This window comes from Pelophylax lessonae (genome assembly GCF_965119305.1).
Source record: "Pelophylax lessonae genome assembly, chromosome: 3".
Classification (NCBI taxonomy): domain Eukaryota; kingdom Metazoa; phylum Chordata; class Amphibia; order Anura; family Ranidae; genus Pelophylax; species Pelophylax lessonae.
The window spans coordinates 482,773,525-482,793,210 of NC_138770.1; the positions used below are offsets into that span (position 1 = coordinate 482,773,525).

Sequence of the window (19,686 nt, forward strand, 5' to 3'; positions counted from 1 at the left end):
TTAAAAATGTCAGTTTTTTTCTCTTACTTTACTAGCTGTTTATTTTGTCAGCTCTAGTGTTAGTCTTCTCTTCGGATGAAGATGGATCATGCGGTGCTGGGATTCGGACTGACCTCCCTGGTTCTCCAGGGCACAGAGGGTCAGATGGACCCCCAGCCCGCCATCGAGCGTTCAGCTATGGTTCGCCCTGGCATTAAGAACGACCCATCCCTGTTCGCTGCAGGGATGCAGCCGTGAGGTGGCTACCTCACAGGACTCATCTGCGGTGCTGCAGCGTCATGTCCCTGGCTCACGGCACTCCCTGTCAGATGAGGACTGAGGTTTATCCGTGCATAGAGGCTCCCCCATGCCATCTGGTACAGGTAAGTACTTTCTGTGTGGGGCCTCTGTCTGGGGTGGCAGCCTGTGTTGCTGTGTGTCCCCATGTCTGTGTCTGTGTGACTCCCTGTGCGATCCCTGCGGGGTTCGCTTGTGCAGATCTAGTACCGGTGTAGCATGAAGATAACCCCCATTGATATGCCACTGCTGGCTCGGATAGTGTGAGAGCGTGGATCATCCAACTGTAACAGCTTGTAATTGCCGGGCGCTGGGTGACACACAGTCCCGCCTCCTAGCCCGCCTTCTTTGATAGACGTCACACGTCCTGGTTGGCCAGGTGATCTGTCCATCAAAGAAGCCGGGCTAGGAGGTGGGACTGTGTGTCACCGAGCACCCGGCAATTACAATTAAGGCTGTTACAGTTGAATGATCCGCCGCTCTGACATTATTCAGTCCGTCAGGTGGCCGGCTTTTATCTCCTCTCGCTCCCGGAGCTTGCCCTACATAATTTTCCACTCGCAAAATGCGAGCAGGCGAGTGGAAAATTTGAGGGCTGCTGTATAGTCTAGTGCAGCTCGGGACTCACGTGATGAGCTGCTGCTTCTCTCCTCACTCTCCCCTCTCTCCTCCCTCAATCTGACTGCAGGGCTAAGAGTCCCTCACTGACATCAGCAAGAAGGCAGAGAGGAAAGGAGGAGAGAGGGGGCTGTTACGTGGGTGCTGAGCGACGCTCTGAAACATAGTGAGTGTATGCACACATCAGCTTGTACAGAGGGGACGACGCTGACAGGCAGGGAGGAAAGTCCTGTACGCAGACCAACTAATCAGCGGTGCAACTAATCAATAATGAAAGTCGTTGACAACGATTTTCATTATCTATTATTATCGATTTTAGTTGATTTTCATTATCTATTTTCGATTTAGTCGATTAGTTGTTTCAGCCCTAGCGGATTGATCTCTTGCTGGTAGACCACCATCTCCTGGAATCGCTTACAGGTGCGTCGATCGATTCGCTTACCTTATCGGACCATGCCCCCGTTGCTGTGACCCTTACTCTGCCGTGTCAAAGCGCTTGACAATGGACGTGGCCTTTGAATGAAAACTTACTAGATGACGAGGTTGCGTTGACTCGGGTTTCTGACACCATTTCTCACTACTTCACAAAAAATGTTCTGGGTGAAACGGATATAGCTTCAATATGGGAAGGCCATAAGACGGTCGTTCGCGGGGAGCTGATCTCCCAGGGCGCTCATTTGAATAAGGCGCACTGGGGTGAACTGCTGACTTTGTTGGCTAAATTGAAAGCGGCAGAGCTCAAACACAAATGTCATGCGGATGCGGCTGATACAGCTGAACTTCGGATCATTAGGGAGGAACTTTCCTCTCTTCCGGAATCGTGTATACGAACGAGGCTGAGGCATGTCTCGCTTGTTTTTTACGAGTTCGGGAATAAATGCGGGAGGCTCCTGGCAAGGGCACATCACAGGCAGAGGGGGTCTGGCTATGTGCATAAACTGACTGATGCACCGGCCTCCTCACCGGTGCTGCCGACTAAAATTGCCGCTCAGTTTCGTGACTTTTACATCCTCCTTTATCAGCTTCCCGCTACTCTCCCTGGGTCGTCGACCGAACCGAAGGCTGAGCTCTTCTCTAAAATATTTGGATGAGGCGCGGGCTCCGCAGCTCACGGCTCGGGTTAGTAAACAACTTGACAAGCTTATCTTTCACAGAGATTGAGGAGTTCGTCAAGGACCTACCTAACGGCAAAAGCCCGGGCCCGGCTGGTTTTACCGCTGCCTATTATTGGCAATTCCTGCCCCTCCTCTCTGGTCAGATGTGTACGTATTTTAACATTTTTAACGTCCTGGCCTCTGTCACCCTCATCCCGCCAGAAGCCCTCACTGCCCACATTACGGTTATTCCGAAGTCTGGGAAGGACCCGTCCGTACCTGATAGTGATCAGCCGATTTCCTTAACACTAATATAAAGATCCTGGCGAAACCGCTTGGCGCCCGTCTTATGGACTGTAATACACACCGACCAGATTGGCTTCATACAGGGGAGGGAAGCTAGAGACCACTCGAACAGGGCTATCCAACTGATTTACTGGGCAAGATCCCAGCCTGACTGCCCCCCTTGCCTCCTGCTTTCGACCAACGCCATAAAGGCGTTCGATCTGGTGTACTGGCAATATCTTTGCGCCGTGTTGACCAGATTGGGACTGGGCCAGACCATGCTTGAGTGGCTGGAGTTGCTGTACAGCTCCCCATCCGCCCGTGTAAGAGTAAACTGGGTTCTCTCTGACCCCCCCCCCCTTCTCCATTCACAATGGGACGCAACAGGGGTGCCACCTGTCCCCTCTCATTTTTGCCCTTGCGTTGGAGCCTCTCCTGAATAGAATTAGTTTGAACCTGGACATACAGGGCTTCCGAGTGGGTACGACTGAACACACACTTTCGGCGGACAATGTACTGTTCTACGTGGATTATCCTCAAATCTCGCTCCCTAACATCATGGCTGAGTTGAGGGGGTTCCAATCCCTGTCCCAATTTCAAAATAAACTATAGCAAGTCTGAAATTCTCCCCCTCACTATCTCTGAACTTCGTACTCAACTGCAGGCGTCCTTCTCTTTTTCACTGGTGCCTCTCCTCCCTGAAATACCTGGGGATCAAATTGACCCCACATTTCCCAGCTCTATTCTCATAATGTTGCGCCATTGCGCTCCGAGATGTGGGCTGATCTACAGCGGTGGGACCGCTCAACGTTTTCCTGGATGGGCTGAGTCACCATAATAAAAATGAATGTGTTGCCGAGAGTGCTGTTCTATCTGCAGATGGTGCCGATCTCTCTTCCCAGGTCCTTCTTCTCAACCTTCAACAGTTTGTTCTTTAAGTTTATTTGGCAGGGGAATCACCCTCACATAGCACTTCGGGTGCTGCAGCGTTCTAAGGGGACGGGAGGCCTGGGGATTACTTCACTACGGCGATATTATGAAGCCATCTCCCTACAGCGGATACTGGACTGGCACCATCATGTCAGGTCCAAGGCGTGGGTGCCCCTTGAGAAATTTTTGGCTGGCAGGAACCTATCCTATGCACCCTGGCTGCCCTGCGATTTTTGGGGTATCTCTAGTCTGGTGTCACCTACTACCCTCCATGCCCTTAAATTGTGGGATAGGCTGAGCGCGAGGAGTTGTCCCCATCGGTATCCTCGCTCGCGCCTCTGGTTGGCTTCCCATGGTCCCCCCCCCCCCCCTGGAGAGCAGGTGTCTTTTCAGATCCTGGACGGGTGATGGCGAGGTGCGTTGTGGGAGGTTTGTGCAAGGTCGGGGCCTGGTGTCTCTGCACTGGCTTCGTGATCAGTTTGGTCATTTCCCCATGGACGAGTAGCGCTACAGACAGCTGCACCATTTCATTACTGGCCTTCCTCAAATGGTTAGGCCCCCATCCTCCATGACCCCGTTTGAGAAATTGTGTACATCGGCTGAGCCGCTCTCTCACTCTATTTCGCTATTGTACGAGCTTTTGCAGGCTCTTGAAGTGGGTGGTAGACCCGTGTACATTCGGGAATGGGAGAGGGACCTGCAGCACATGTTTATGGAGACCCAGCTGCGTCACTTATATGTTCTTACTCATAAGAGCTTGGTTGATACCAAGATGCAAGAAAACAGTTATAAGTTATTAACTAGATGGTATAGGGTGCCATCCGTCCTGGTCAGGATCTTCCCAGGGCTCTCGGACTCTTGCTGGCGGTAGTGCGGACTCCGGGGCTCCTTCCTCCACATTTGGTGGGAGTGCCCACATGTCTGCCTCTTCTGGAGGGATGTTCAAGAACAAATCAAGGTTATTTTGGACATTGAAATAGATAATTCCCCATTGTACTTCTTGTTGCATGTGCCACCCATTCCTCTGCGCCACTACCATAAGTCGGTCTTGCTAAACGCGGCCAAAGGAGGAGGGAAGAGCGCCACTTGAGTGCAAGATTATGATTATGACATAAATACGTAGTAACTTACATTAAAGTGAGGATAAAAGCGTCTGTCAGGTCCAAAACGGTTCCACGATGGTGAGAGGGGTCCACACAATCCAGGGTGCCTCAGGTACAGAGCGCCAGACCAGCTGGCTGTGTGCCTCCGGGCAATCAGAAAGATGCGGCCGTGAAAGGAACCAGAAGGCGTCTGACATCAGCAGCAGGAAACTGGCAAGGTGGCGGAGGGAGCTTCAAGACGTGTTTCGTAGTCTGAGCGAGGGCCCGGGCAGGGCATGCTCACTACTTTTTTCAGTTGAAGCGAATAACTTGGGGAGAGAGGGTGTTTTATATGCAAATGCTGGGGGCGTGTCCCGGACAATTAAACAGGGCAACAAGTACTTAAAAGGGCAACACTGTGGGCTGATTAATACAGACACTGGGAATGTTGTGAGGAAATAGAAGTAATAAGGGGTCACTTAGAAAAGGTCAATAGGCAGATATGGCAACAATGCATGGAAATATGTGACTAGACACACCATGGTAAATATATGAATTAAGCTAGCGTGACCCTATACAAAATGAATGTATAATACAGTACAACATGTTCAAGGGTATACAGTACTGGTCATGGTGGATATAATCAGATCCTAACCATACCAGAAAGAACAAAAAAAAAAGGAAACTGGGGGGGGGGGGGGTGTGAAAGAGATAGAGGGAAGGGGGGGGGAGGGGGGTTGGGGTGTGGAAGGAGGAGGGGGGGGGGAACAAATTAATGGGAGAAATTTGAATGACTAACAATGAAAAAGAGAGGGGAAGCCTGAAACGATAAACGGTTAACATTAGAGGAGAAGTATACTAGGGATAAATAAGGCTGTTATATAATGGTATGGACGTCTAATTCTTCGTTCAACCCATTAGGGCTAAGGAAATCTAAGGTGTAAATCCAAAATGTTTCCCGTTCACAAAGCAATGTGAAACGTTCAGCTGCAGGTAGGTTATTGGGTATAGATTCTAACACCTAGACCCGTAGGCCCGAGGTGGAACGTTGATGAAATTCTAAAAAATGGCAGGGCACACTATGCTTATCGCTGCCTGTCTCTATAAAACGTCTGTCGACAGAAGCGTTGTCTCAAAGGGCAGATGGTTCGCCCTACATACAAAAGATGGCAGGGGCAGGTGAGACAGTAAATGACGTGGTCGGTGGAGCAGTTGTGGAAATTGTCGAACTGGTAAGTTTTCCCTTTATGTGTAAAGGACTTTTGTCTATGCTGGACAAATTTGCACGTTTTTTACACTGAAACATGCCTATGAGGGGTATGAGGCAGAAAGGGTTGGACTTGGGGGGCTTGAGTTGACTACAAGCGATTTTGTTTTTTAGGGACGGAGCTCGGCGGTATGTGATGCAAGGGTTTTCGCAGATACTAGAGGAGAGGAGGGGGTCTTGTTTCAAAATATTCCAATGTCTGGAAAAAATCTTTTCCATGTTTTTGTATTGGCCATGGAACCGGGTAATGAAGCGGATGGTGGTGTTGGTGGGATCCTGTTCCTTTTTAGGAGGTTTCCCTGAGGCGACAGAACTGGCCTTTGGGTATGTTGTTAACCCATCGGGGATGATGACAGTATTTAAAGTGTAAATATGAGTTCCCTGCTGTGGGTTTACTGTAGTTCCGGGAAAAGATGGTGGGACCGTCATAGCCTAGTTCAAGGTCTAGGAAGGCCAGATGTTCGAGGTGCCAGACATGGGTGAAAGATAAGCCAAAAGAGTTGTTACAGTTTGAAACAAAATCGTTAATGGTGGAGGATGGGCCGTCCCAAATGATGATTATGTCATCTATGTAGCGACCATAAAAGATGAGATGTTGTGTGTAGGGGTTGTTATGTCAGATATGTAAGGTTTCCTAGAAACCCATAGTCAAATTAGCGTATGAAGGTGCAAAATTAGCTCCCATAGCAGTACCATTAATTTGGAGAAAAAAGTCATTTTGGAACACAAAGTAATTATGGGTTAAGCAGAAGGAGGTGGCGTGTAGGATGAAGGTGGCTTGGTCAGTATTGATAAAGTTGTCAAGGGCTAAAAAGTGTTGTAAGGCTCTTAGACCAACTGGGTGTGGTATTGACGTCCAAAGAGAGTCAAAGGTAATTCTTGTCCCAGGAGTATGGGGATAATAATTCCAAAAGGTTGGTGGAGTCTCGTATATATGAAGGAAGGGATTGTGCTACAGGCTGTAGGAAGACATCAACATATTGGGAGAAGCCACTCGTGACGCTGTCCATAGATGCCACTATGGGCCTACCAGGAGGATGCTGGAGGTTTTTGTGGAGATGGTAGAAGTAAGGGGTTTTGTAATAGTCTTTTTTCAGGAAGGAGACTTCTTTTGATTCAATGACTTGCAGTTGATGGGCTGTGGCAATGAGCTGTTCAGCCTCTATTTGGAATTGTGGTAGTGGGTCTTTTGTTAATTTTTGATATGTGTTGGTGTCAGAAAGAAGTCTGTAGGCTTCAGCCACATAATCGGCTTTGTTCTGAATTACAATACCTCCACCCTTCTCTGCAGGTTTGATTATGATGTCGGGTTGTTGAATTTTTTGAGGGCAAGTCGCTCGCCATGACTCAAATTGTGAGAGGGGCGCTTGAGAGGGGACTGTTCGCATAATTTTTGTAGATCTGAAAAGACCACTCTATAATAGGCTTCAATGTAGGCGCTTTTAGAGTGGGTTGGGTAAAAGATAGACTTAGGGTGTAGGCTGGTGTGTTGGACCGGAGGGGAGGTAAAGGGATGTTGTGTGTACAAGTATAGTTCCGGGTCTAAGTCACTAGGGATAATGTCCATATGGGTTGCATCATCATATTTGCTGGGCAGACTGCACACTAGATTGGTTTGATCAGGAGAGAGGGCATTAGTGCCAGCATGTTCAGTGGGAGAAGGTTCCAGGATTTTTTTCTTTGATTGGATGTTGAAATGTCTGGTCAGTGTGAGCTTGCGTATAAATTTGTGGAGGTCTTTAAAGAGCAAGAAGGAATTGGAAACAGTGGTAGGTGCAAAACTAAGACCTTTACTGAGAAGGGAGGTATCCTGCGGGGAAAGAGGGGTATCAACATCTGGCCTACATGGTCTCCTTACTCCTATTACCCCCTCTATTCCGCTACAGTCTGAAACCAATACACTTATCCCCACATCCGCTCGCCTACCCATACTGATTGGGGATGTCCTACCGGGAGACATACCCACCTCATCCAATGGTCCACCGATTTTTTTTTTTTTTTGGGCCAAAGCCTCTTCCGCAAAACACGCCAAAAAAGAAAGCTCATAGACGAGGGTGCAGAGGTGGACGTAGAACCAAACTCCGGAAACTGTGAAGATTTTCAATTTATCATCTTCCCCTCTTTCCCCGCAGGATACCTCCCTTCTCAGTAAAGGTCTTAGTTTTGCACCTACCACTGTTCCCAATTCCTTCTTGCTCTTTAAAGACCTCCACAAATTTATACGCAAGCTCACACTGACCAGACATTTCAACATCCAATCAAAGAAAAAAATCCTGGAACCTTCTCCCACTGAACATGCTGGCACTAATGCCCTCTCTCCTGTTCACACCAATCTCTCGTGCAGTCTGCTCAGCACATATGATGATGCAACCCATACGGACATTATCCCTAGTGACTTAGACCCGGAACTATACTTGTACACACAACATCCCTTCACCTCCCCTCTGGTCCAACACACCAGCCTACACCCTAAGTCTACCTTTTACCCAACCCGCTCTAAAGGCCCCTACATTGAAGCCTTTTATAGAGTGGTCTTTTCAGATCTACAAAAATTATGCCAACAGTCCCCTCTCAAGCGCCCCTCCCACAATTTGAGTCATGGCGAGCGACTTGCCCTCAAAAAATTCACCAACAACCCCGACATCCTAATCAAACCTGCAGATAAGGGTGGAGGTATTGTAATTCAGAACAAAGCCGATTATGTGGCTGAAGCCTACAGACTTCTTTCTGACACCAACACATATCAAAAATTAACAAAAGACCCACTACAACAATTCCAAATAGAGGCTGAACAGCTCATTGCCACAGCCCATCAACTGCAAGTCATTGAATCAAAAGAAGTCTCCTTCCTGAAAAGACTATTGCAAAACCCCTTACTTCTACCATCTACCAAAATTCCACAAAAACCTCCAGCATCCTCCTGGTAGGCCCATAGTGGCATCTATGGACAGCGTCACGAGTGGCTTCTCCCAATATGTTGATGTCTTCTTACAGCCTCTAGCACAATCCCTTCCTTCATATATACGAGACTCCACCCACCTTTTTGAATTATTATCCCCATACTCCTGGGACAAGAATTACCTTTGGCTCTCTTTGGACGTCAATTCTCTGTACACGTCCATACCACACCCAGTTAGTCTAAGAGCCCTACAACACTTTTTAGCCCTTGACAACTTTATCAATACTGACCAAGCCACCTTCATCCTAGACGCCACCTCCTTCTGCTTAACCCATAATTACTTTGTGTTCCAAAATGACTTTTTTCTCCAAATTAATGGTACTGCTATGGGAGCTAATTTTGCACCTTCATACGCTAATTTGACTATGGGTTTCTGGGAAACCTTACATATCTGGCATAACAACCCCTACACACAACATCTCATCTTTTATGGTCGCTACATAGACGACATAATCATTATTTGGGACGGCCCATCCTCCACCATTAACGATTTTGTTTCACACTGTAACAACAACTCTCTTGGCCTATCTTTCACCCATGTCTGGCACCTCGAACATCTGGCCTTCCTAGACCTTGAACTAGGCTATGACGGTCCCACCATCTTTTCCCGGAACTACAGTAAACCCACAGCAGGGAACTCATATTTACACTTTAAATACTGTCATCATCCCCGATGGGTTAACAACATACCCAAAGGCCAGTTCTGTTACCTCAGACAAACTTGCACGAGAGACTCAGACTACATCTCCCAAAGCAACCACCTCACAACCAATTTCATAGAAAAAGGCTATCCCACATCACTTATTGAACAGGCGTATAACACCTACCTACCTGGTAAACCTCCCAAAAAGGAACAGGATCCCACCAACACCACCATCCGCTTCATTACCCGGTTCCATGGCCAATACAAAAACATGGAAAGGATTTTTTCCAGACATTGGAATATTTTGAAACAAGACCCCCTCCTCTCCTCTAGTATCTGCGAAAACCCTTGCATCACATACCGCCGAGCTCCGTCCCTAAAAAACAAAATCGCTTCTAGTCAACTCAAGCCCCCCAAGTCCAACCCTCTCTGCCTCATACCCCTCATAGGCATGTTTCAGTGTAAAAAACCTTGCTGTAAAACGTGCAAATTTGTCCAGCATGGACAAAAGTCCTTTACACATAAAGGGAAAACTTACCAGTTCGACAATTTCCACAACTGCTCCACCGACCACGTCATTTACTGTCTCACCTGCCCCTGCCATCTTTTGTATGTAGGGCGAACCATCTGCCCCTTGGGACAACGCTTCTGTCGACATAGACGTTTTATAGAGACAGGCAGCGATAAGCATAGTGTGCCCCGCCATTTTTTAGAATTTCATCAACGTTCCACCTCGGGCCTACGGGTCTGGGTGTTAGAATCTATACCCAATAACCTGCCTGCAGCTGAACGTTTCACATTGCTTTGTGAACGGGAAACATTTTGGATTTACACCTTAGATTCCCTTAGCCCTAATGGGTTGAACGAAGAATTAGACGTCCATACCATTATATAACAGACTTATTTATCCCTAGTATACTTCTCCTCTAATGTTACCATTTATCGTTTTAGGCTTCCCCTCTCTTTTTCATTGTTAGTCATTTGAATTTCTCCCATTAATTTGTCCCCCCCTTCCCTCTATCTCTTTCACCCCCCCCCCCCCCAGTTTCCTTTTTTTTTTGTTTCTGGTATGGTTAGGATCTGATTATATCCACCATGACCAGTACTGTATACCCTTGAACATGTTGTACTGTATTATACATTCATTTCGTATAGGGTCACACTAGCTTAATTCATATATTTACCATGGTGTGTCTAGTCACATATTTCCATGCATTGTTGCCATATCTGCCTATTGACCTTTTCTAAGTGACCCCTTATTACTTCTATTTCCTCACAACATTCCCAGTGTCTGTATTAATCAGCCCACAGTGTTGCCCTTTTAAGTAATTGTTGCCCTGTTTAATTGTCCGGGACACGCCCCCAGCATTTGCATATAAAACACCCTCTCTCCCTAAGTTATTCACTTCAACTGAAGGAGTGCGCATGCCCTCCCCGGGCCCTCGCTCAGACTCCAAAATGCGTCTTGAAGCTCCCTCAGCCATCTTGCCAGTTTCCTGCTGCTGATGTCAGACGCCTTCCGGTTCCTTCCACGGCCGCATCTTTCTGATTGCCCGGACGCACACAGCCAGCTGGTCTGGCGCTCTGTTCCTGAGGCACCCTGGATTGTGTGGACCCCTCTCACCATCGTGGAACCGTTTTGGACCTGACAGACGCTTTTATCCTTACTTTAATGTAAGTTACTACGTAGAAATTGGGGGGGAAAGGGGAGTAAAAATGAAATAATATAATAGGGCTATTGGCATAGTATGTAAAATATTAGGGCTGCAACTAACGATTATTTTAATAATCGATAAATTGCCGATTATTTTTTCGATTAATCGTATAAAATCATAAAAAAACTCAATATGCCTTTTTTTTTTCATTTATTTAAAATAATAATGAACAAAGAGTGTTAGTGCCGGTTCACACTTGTGCGGTTTGCGAAATCGCATGAAATTCGGAGCGCACTGCTCCTAAATTACATGCGATGTCATGTGCGGATGCGAGTTCAGCCATACACTTTGGCTGAATTCGCAGCGCAACCACAGCAAACTCGCACATGAGGCTTTTTTTGAGCCGCCTCAGAATCGGATCGCACAGTGGTTCACACTTGTGCGATCGGATTCTGTGCAAACTTGCAGATCGCACTGCAATATGTAATTGCAACTGGGGGTGTCGTTAACTTTTAATTTGCACCCCCTGTGTATCGCATATGGCAGTGTGAACTGCCAGATGTGCGGATGCGATGCGGGAACACGCTGCATATTCGCAGCGTTCCCGCATCGCACAAATGTGAATCGGCACTAAGGCCATCGCATCCGCACATCTGGCAGTTCACACTGCCATATGCGATACGCAGGGGGTGCAAATTAAAAGTTAACGACACCCCCAGTTGCGATCGCATATCGCAGTGCGATCTGCAAGTTCGCACAGAATCGGATCGCACAAATGTGAACCACTTACCACTGTGCGATCCGATTCTGAGGCGGCTCAAAAAAAGCCTCATGTATGGCTGAACTTGCATCCGCACATGAGATCGCATGTAATTTAGGAGCAGTGTGCTCCGAATTACATGCAATCTCGCAAACCGCACAAGTGTGAACCGGCACTTATACCAAAACTTTTTTTTTTTTTTTTTTTTAAATTAAGCTGCTATATACTGTAAATAATATAATAAATGCTTATCTAGATAAAAGGGTTAATATTCCTTATAAGGTGCAATATTAGAATAGAAAAAATAAGTGAATAAAAACGTCCATGTCAGCCATAGATATGAAATAGGGAGCATAGAAAGACCCCCTATATGTGTTATATGGACGTTTTTAATCACTTATTTTTCTATTCTAATATTGCACTTTATAAGGAATATTAACTCTTTTATCTGGATAAGCTTTTATTCTGTTTTTTGGCGGGCTGCATTGCATGGAATGGACACTGTAACTAGTACTAAGCTCGGCACACTCACGTTTTGCTGCTTCTCCCTCAGCTCGATATGACTCACTCCCTCACTGACTCAGCAAGAAGGCAGAGAGGGAGGGGAGAGGTCACGGAAGTGCAGAGCTATGAGACAGTGAGTGCACACTGCAGCTTCACAGAGCAGACGGAGCTCGCTGACAGTCGGGGAATGTCAAGAATGCAGCACAACTCATCGACGGAGCAACTAATCGATAATGACAATCGTTGGCAAAGATTGTAATTATCGATTTTTCTCTATCGCTCATTGACAGACGTAGTCCTCGGTGATACAGCACCTTCGGGTTATGTTGCCTCCACAGGAGTAGGACTAGACAGGAAATGAAAAATGCTCTGGCCACACCCCAGGTCTCTCTCCGCCACAGCAAATCAGTTTTTTTCTGTCTAGTCAGGAGTAAGGACCTAGATACCTTGCTGGGATCTTCGGTCCTGGCAGGATTTTTTTCTTAGAAAATAATTTTTTAAGACAGCTTTTTTTCTCCAGTGTTCCTGTGAGATCTTCAAGCAAGAAAGCTGAACTGGGCGACGGGCGGGATGTTGAGATCCAGTGGTCACCCCAGTTCAGCCTACGAGCGTGTGCAGGCCATAGCTCCGCGCTGGGTCGGCCGCGACATAGTCCCACTGGACGGGGACTGACCCTGCGAGTTAAACGTCTCGCTGAAACGCCAAAGACCATGAGTCACGGCGCCCGTATTGGTCGACAGCCCTCCTACCCCGGTGGAGAGGGGTACTGTCAGGAGTTGGCGCCCGCCTGGTTCCGGTATGGTGAGTAGTATGTTCCCCCTTTTCCCCCTGACGGGTCTTGTGGTGAACGCGGGCCCCTCTCTGTAATGGTAAGGATGGGTTCCCCTCTATCCTACAACATGTCACAGATCCCCCTAATTGAGTGTGATTTTTGTGTACAAGAAGCCAGGAGGCTTGGTTTGGGAGCTGACAATCTAATTGTAAAAATGTGTAAATGATTGTAGTCAGTGGCAGTACTAGAACGTTACTGTGATAGTATAAGGTATCCTACCTGTCAGTAGCCACAGGGCGATGTCTATACATGTATACTGCATTCCAGATCATTCCTCCAGCTAAGCAGATGCCTCCCGACGGCCACGGACCGCATACGGCCCGCTAGGGTCCGTTACCTCCGACCACGCTGACCACCATGAGGGTGAAGGGTTGTGAGGCCGAGATCCTTCTGCAGACATGCCGCTATTCTGTGCAGGCCGCCGCCATTGTCTGGTAGATCCCACGATCCCGCCATTTTGGTGTAGCCTCGTGTCTCCAGCATGGGGGCAGCCATGTTTGAGGTGACTCAAACACCTCATGGAGCCAGGGGGAGGAGCCGGCAGGCGTGTTAAGGGGCGGAGCCGCCTCTTTTACCCAGGAAATAGGGCCAAAGACTTCCTGTCTGTAACAAGACAAGCACTGAGCAAGCTGATGAAAACTTCTGTGCATCAGGGATGAGCCTTGGGGTCTGTCTCTCTCTCTGTGGGGTCCAAAAAGGCAGGTAACACTGAGGGGCGCTGTTGCGACTGGGGGACACAAAAAAAAAAAATTTTTTTTTTTTTACTTTGTCATTTTTTGTCGCTGGCAAGTGTCTTGTATAATCATTTGACCCTGCCGCATAAGTATCCCCACCTGATCCCCTCAAGGTGGCCGCAGGACCCTCCAGTACCCCACTTGTTTTTAATGCATTATCGGCAGTTTTGGAGTCTTTGATATCCCGGGTGGAGGTGGCCTGTCAGGGACGGGGGTCAAGTAGCGACCCCCGCCTACCCCTATTGTTTATCAGATACTTTAGATACGGATTCGAAACTGGTCAATGCAGTTGCAGGTCCCTCTTAGGGGGCTGTTGTCTCAGGTAATATCTCCTCAGCAGTGAGGAGCACGTTTCTGCCTCCGCCATAGCACAAGAGTGGTGGATGCACTAGTTGTGTTAGTCTTGAGGTTACACCGGCAGAGGTAGCTGAGACTGAGATTCCTTTTTGGTACTTGTTAGCCTACCAAAAGGGCGAAGGATTTTCCTTTACCCAAATGGGGTCGTTTTGAAACGAACCCCTGTTATTTCCAAACGCATGGCTAGGTGCTATCCGTTTGAGGAATTCCTCTTTATAGGATAGACGGTACCACCTGCTGTCTTGCCACAGACTGTTAGGATAAAAAGACCTCGTAACTAACGAGGACCTTCCTTTTCTGCTCATATAGAGTTGTTCGTTCCGCGAGGGCGGGCGATAAGGCGAAACCCTCCAAAGCCCCTTTAGAGGGGTTTCAAAGGGCGCTGGTCGGGTAAACAAAGAGTCCGGCCCAGCCAAGCCTGAAAAATATAGCCTGATGCGCCCCTACCCATCTCTGGGGTGGGGGGGGGGATGTCTTCACCGGTTTCTGGAGGACACAGGATCGAGTTTCGATCACTTCCACCGGTGCGATTCTTCCCTTCTAACATTGAACGGTTTCAGGGGTTCTATTCGAACCTATTCACAATGCCCAGGAAAGAGGGCAAGGTGCGTCCAAATCTGGACTTGGGAAGAAATAGAGTCCATCCGTACAGTGGTGGCCTCCCTGCATCAAAGAGATTTCCTGGCATCCATAGACATATAGGATGCCTATCTTTATATCCCCATCAGCGCAGGACATCAGCGTTTTTTCGCTTTCCCAAAGATCATCCCTGGTTCCCACCAGGAGACTGAACTATCTGGGCCTAAGGTTGGATACATCCTGGGCAAGAGAATTTCTCCTTGCTGGGAAACTCCAGAAGGTTCAGTCAACGATTCGGATGTTGCTGTCCGTCAATTGGCTGGGACTGATGGTGGCCTTCTTAGAGGCAGTACCGTATACCCAGTCTCATACCCGAATTCTGAAGGAGATTCTTTTTTAATGGAATCAGAATTCCGATTCCCTGGACAATCGGATCCGGTTGAGCGAGCGGACCAGGAAGTCTCCGATGCTCAACCAGGGGAAGTCATTTCTTCCGATAGTATCCAGATTACCAATAAGGGTATCGGAACTGAGAGCGATCAGATTTGTCTTATTTACTGGATCGAGCAGCTCTAGAGCAGCCCGATTCGGATCCAATCGCATATGGCCTCTTCATCCAGAGGTTTTTCCCTAGCTGTCCTTTCATTGGGACATCCCGGATGTGGATCTGTTGGCACCTTGGCCTAACAGGAAGGTGCGGAGGTTTGTAGCTCGCGCCACGATCCTCTAGCGGACGCAGCAGAAACGCTGATCGCCCCGTGGGGGCAGTATCAGCTACGGCATGCCTTCCATCCTCTCAAGTTGCTGCGGGAACTTCTTCGCAGGATAGAGGTGGAGGGAATTCCAGTTATTCTGGAAATTCCGGATTGACCTCGTCGAGCCTGGTACGCCGACTTGGCGAGGCTAGTCGCGGACGCTTCTTGGAGACTTCCTCTCAGGGAGGATTTGCGGTCTCAGGGACCAATCTACCATCTTGCTTTACAGTCACTGGCTTAATGGCCTGGCCATTGAGACCCAGGTACTGAAGGACAAGGGAGTGTCGGCTTCAGTTATTCCTACCTCCAGTTAAAGCAAGGAAAGCGACTTCCAGCACATGGAAGTCTTATACTGCATGGTGTGAATCTATTGGATTTCCCCCACAGACCTATTCGGTGACCCGAATTTTGGTCTGTCTGCAACAAGGGGTTGAGCAGAAACTATCCTTGAGCACGATCAAGGGTCAGGTTTTCGGCGTTAGCAATCTTCTTTCAAGAAACCTTTGGCTAATCATTCCTTGGTGCGGAATTTCATCCAGGGGGTGCGACATCTGGCTCCGCCAGTGTGCGCACCCTTACCGCCTGGTATCTTAATTTAGTGTGGTCGGTTCTTCAGAAACTTCTCTTTGAAGATATTAGGGAGATTCCCTTGCTTACATTCCCAGAAGGTGGCCTTCTTGGTGGCCATTACTTCTGTACGCAGGGTGTCAGAACTGGCCGCATTATCCTGTCGTTCCCCAGATCTGGTGGTTCATAGGGATAAGGTGGTTCTTCTTCCGAATCCATCCTTCCTTCCTAAAGTGGTTTTCGTAAGACGGACTCACTTTTTGTGATCACGGATAGCCCTTGAAGGGGGTTGCCTGTGTCTGCCGCGACCATATCTACATGGATCAGTCAGACGGTGGTACAGGCTTATTCTATTAAGGGTCGGAATCCTCCGTTCCCTGTTAGGGCGCACTTCACTCGAGCGCTCAGTACTTCCTGGGCCTTTCGCCATCAGGCGTCAGTGGTCCAGGTATGTAAAGCGGCCACCTGGTCGTCGGTACATACCTTTACAAAATTTTATAAAATTGATGTGATGGCATCGGCGGATGCCTCATTTGGCCGCAAGGTTTTGCAGGCCTCAATTTGAGGAGACCGGTGGTCTACCTCGAGGGTTTTTTTCTGTTTGAAAATTTTTTGTTGAGTCTCATCATTAAGGAGGAGCATTGTAAACTTCTAGTTGGCACCGGTTGGGCCTTCTAGATTTGGATTTGATTTCCATTTTCCCACCCCTCATTTGTGATACTGCTCTGGGACTTCCCGAAGGTGCTGTATCACCGAGGACTACGTCTGTCAATGAGCGATAGAGAAAAATGGATTTTTGTAAAATCTTACCGTAAAATCCTTTTTCTCTTAGCTCATTGACAGACGTAGTACCCGCCCCCCTGTTTTTGAGTTGAGTTGGGTTAAATTCTCTAAGCACTGCTTTTGTGACATAACTGATTTGCTGTGGCGGAGAGAGAGAGAGGATATACCCTCGGGGACTGCCCCTGGGGTGTGGCCAGAGCATTTTTCATTTCCTGTCTAGTCCTACTCCTGTGGAGGCAACATAACCCGAAGGTGCTGTATCACCGAGGACTACGTCTGTCAATGAGCTAAGAGAAAAGGATTTTACGGTAAGATTTTACAAAAATCCATTTATTATCGATTTAGTTGATTAGTTGTTTCAGCCCTATAAAATATAATAAAATAAATAACGTGTGAGCATTGCACAACATAGTAATACAATACATAAAGCCGATGCCCTAGCATCCCTAAAAATAGGGGAGAAGGATAAAAAAGGGGGGGGGGACAGTTGGGACTTTAAGTGCACACAAATGGTTGGGATGTGTAACATGGCTATATTGAATATGAAATTGGGTCCACAGCATGGGAGCAAAGAAAAGCACTTTAATGATGCAGGTCATCAATCATACAAATATCCACATAGGGCATAGGTACATACATATGGTAATGAATAAAATATTACAGTAAAAACAACATGAAATAAATAGGTATTGTACTAGTATTGACAAGTTTATAAGGCATCTCCAAATTCATGATATTGACAGGCAGCAATGCTGATTCCAGAAAATGGTACAATAGTGAATATTTTCACATCATATAATGTTAAAATTTCTAGTAATTAGATAGTTGGGTGTGTATTAAACATCATAACCTCAACGTGTTATTTTTTTATCCCTATTTTTAGGGATGCTAGGGCATCGGCTTTATGTATTGTATTACTATGTTGTGCAATGCTCACACGTTATTTATTTTATTATATTTTACATACTATGCCGATAGCCCTATTATATTTCATTTTTACTCCCCCCCCCCCCCCCCCAATTTCTTCATGAATAGGGATGGAGGCACACAGCCCTAATTAGGCGATGCCTCATTTAAAGTCCCAACTTTTTTCTTTGTTTGCATTGATTCAGGGATGGAAGTGCTCACATGGTTGGTCACACGGCCAATATTCAATTTCATTATTTTTTTTTTTTTATATAATATGTTAGGTTCCACAGCATGCTATTTGATTGACTATTAGTAGTGTCATCACCTGTCATCACCTGTCCCTTACCATGGCCAATGGGTCACTCATAGGTCTTGAAATATATTATGTGGCGATTGGTAAAATAATAAAGAGTAGTAGGCAATGATCCAAGACCTATGAGTAGTGGACTAAGGATATATGAGGGGACAAATAGATAAGTAAATAGAAGGTGTGAGCTGCCACCAATCAACCCTTAAGTGCAAGGGTGAAAATGAAATATATTATGTGGCGATTGGTATCGGCGCTACCTTACAATGTAAAACGTGACTTCCCCAAAGTGTGGGTGAAAAAATATATAAGGGTGTCACCAAAAATAATTTTTTTGTGAGTAGATTAAATGAAATAAGCAATCCGTGTATTTATTGAATTTCAAATAAAAGACAAATATAGTGATACATGTGCAATATACATATCGAAATGGTGGAAAAAAAGGAAAAAAAATTGGGGGGGGGTGGGTGTTCCCACAACCACAAGTGTTATATCAGGTATACACTTTTTCTGATATATCTGTGCCACACAAGTATTGAAAATAAACAGTGCAGAGTTCAAAATGACCACAACCACAAGTGTTATATCAGGACTTTACCTGGTATATGTGCCACACATGTGCTAGAAATAAGCAAAAGCTGCTGTGCAGAGTCCAAAGTGTCCACTAGGTGGCGTCTGCAATACGACCTGTGCAGCTGTATGGGGGGTCTCTTCTTCGTATTTGGGGGAGCACTTCCGAGCCGGTGGTCTGGTGCCCTAAATGCTCATAACGAGAGAAGGCCCCAAAGTGAATAGATAATCCATACAATAGCGGGAAAAAAGCGCAGTACACTCACTGTTAAGATGATCTGGATCAGAGTAGAAAAAAACAGTCCGCGCCGGGATGTTGCACGTTCTAGACTCCGCCCTACGCGTTTCGTCAGAGGGACGTCAACTGGAGCGGCGTCAACTAAGCGTACTCCCGGACTTATTATAGCCGCCCGTATCCAAGCAACGGAGGGGACGGGCCGTCACCGTCATCTTGTTACACCCTCTCCGGAGGCCATATTGCTCCACCACTGGCTTCAATGCAAGGATGTGCAGGGGAACGGCCATATTCTCATCATCTCCGATCGATAGCTATAACTGAGTGTGATGCGATCCTGTTTGCCAAACGTATTTTTATATAAAACATTTTTTTATTAATGACAACAAATTTTAAAACCAAATCTTAAAAAACAACCTCAATTAATAGAGATAGATATTTTGAGAAATCTCATGAAAAAAATATAAAAAAATGCAAGAAATGAAAAAAAATATAAAAATAGAGGTCAGATGTAGCATAAACTTATTTTGACCGATATGTGGAACTCCATATGAAAAAAAGGGATAAACTAGTATATGAAAGAAATAAAAAATGAATAAATATATTCCAGCGGATACTTATATTTTAGGCTACATTCACACCTGAGCGTAGCGTTTTTCGCGCGTTTTTTACCGCGATTTTACCGCGATTTTTGCGGCGTTTTTTACCGCGATTTTACCGCGATTTTTACCGCGATTTTTGTGCAGGCGTTTTTAGATTGAATAGAGATCAATGGAAAACGCCTGTAATCTGCCCAAAAAGAAGCTCATGTACTTTTTTGAGCGTTGGGCGTTTTGTATACAGCGTCAAAACGCTCAGATGTGAACAGGGGCCATTGAAATGAATAGGATTTGTCTTGTTGGGCGTTTTGAGAGCTGATCCTAGAGCAGAAAAACGCCCCAAAAACGCCCCAAAACGCCTAGATGTGAACGGAGCCTAAAGAACC

General features: G+C 46.7%; 1 protein-coding gene across 1 annotated transcript in view; it reads left to right on the plus strand.

The window, feature by feature from the left end:
* FBXO30 (F-box protein 30) overlaps positions 1-19,686 on the plus strand; it is a 306,296-nt gene that overhangs the window by 64,940 nt on the left and 221,670 nt on the right. The gene's annotated exons all lie outside the window — the stretch shown is intronic.